Raw genomic sequence first — 1,289 nt, 5'->3', positions numbered from 1 at the left:
TTTCATCACTGAACTCTGACTGATTGAAGAGGAGGGGAGCAGGACGCTTCTTTAGACGGGATCCGGTGCCTTATGCAAGCTGAAGATGAGCCGGAGCGAGCGCTGGAACCCCTCAGGACTCGAAGATTCTCCTCTGCTGATCCGTTTCCTGCTTTGTTTTCCGTTCTTTTGGTAATGCACCCATGCAACAGCGGAGTTGCTCTTTATATAATCAAAAAAATCTTTCATTGCATGTTTATTATGCAAGTTTAAGGAAAACATTTGAAACGTAAAAACGCAAGCTGATCTATATCACACGTGCAGTTTTCTAGGTTTAAGAACATTTAAGCTGTCTCTGTCCTGTCGCAGTATATCACGTTCGCTGAGAATACATCCCCTACTAGAGAAAAATGCATTCACACTAGATTTAGTTTGACGCAGAAGCAATACCCATTCAGGGAGTCCACCCTACACCCTACAGCAACGGAGGGCTGAACTCACGCTTAATAACTGCAGAAACACGAGCACGTCACGCACAGACCGCCGGTGCATCACCTGACATCTCCCATCCTTCAGGAAAACACTGCACTTTCTGTCATAGCCATGATGAAGACCAGATGCTTTTCTTATTTGTTCTATACAAAACAATGTGAATCATTGCAATAACAACAAATGGGCTAAAAAAAAAAAAAAATACCAGCCGCAACTATGTGAGAGAAATTTTACTCATGTAAAGAATTTTGATAACAAAAAAAATCCTCATGGGAAAATAACCTGTCAGACTTCAGTGTACTGTGTAGAGTTGTGCGCATATAACTGTGTGTGATCTGTAAAGGGAACTCAAAGACTTGCATGATTTTGACTAATAAAGCGATTATTTATTGATGCTTGTAGGTGAGGATGTGCTTACGATCACAGAAACATCATTCTTCAGATGATTTGCTCCTGCAGATGTGATGCTACCTGAATGGAAATGCATGGAAATAATGGCTTATGATCATAAACTTTTATAAATTTGCTCATTGGGTTGGTGAAAGTTTGCGATGAAGATTCATCTTTGGCCAAATCATGAAGGTAAAAGCTCAGTTTGACCAGCTTCTGCTAGTTAACTCGTGTTTGACGAGTGATTTCTAGTGTCTCGGCCTAGTTCATGACACACAAGCAGAATTAACCCTTAGAATGCACTCAGAATCAGTGAACTGATTTCACATTCTCCGTCCGTTTGGATACAATGAATCGTTATTCTATTAAACAGTCATCATTTTAATATTTTGCAACCATATTGCTTATCTGATCAGCAACTTCTCCTT

General features: G+C 40.3%; 1 protein-coding gene across 3 annotated transcripts in view; it reads left to right on the top strand.

Moving 5' to 3' along the window:
* ryr2a (ryanodine receptor 2a (cardiac)) overlaps positions 1-864 on the top strand; it is a 105,996-nt gene extending 105,132 nt beyond the window's left edge. For all 3 annotated transcript variants that reach the window (XM_059531500.1, XM_059531499.1, XM_059531498.1), the window contains one exon: positions 1-864. This exon is cut by the window's left edge and continues 258 nt beyond it. The gene's annotated coding sequence lies outside the window, so the exon portion shown is untranslated.
* The last annotated feature ends 425 nt before the right edge of the window (positions 865-1,289 follow it).

The sequence above is a fragment of the Carassius carassius genome, chromosome 39 (assembly GCF_963082965.1).
Source record: "Carassius carassius chromosome 39, fCarCar2.1, whole genome shotgun sequence".
Taxonomy (NCBI): Eukaryota; Metazoa; Chordata; class Actinopteri; order Cypriniformes; family Cyprinidae; genus Carassius; species Carassius carassius.
Note: the sequence above shows the minus strand (reverse complement) of the source record. Positions and strands in the feature narration are given on the sequence as shown.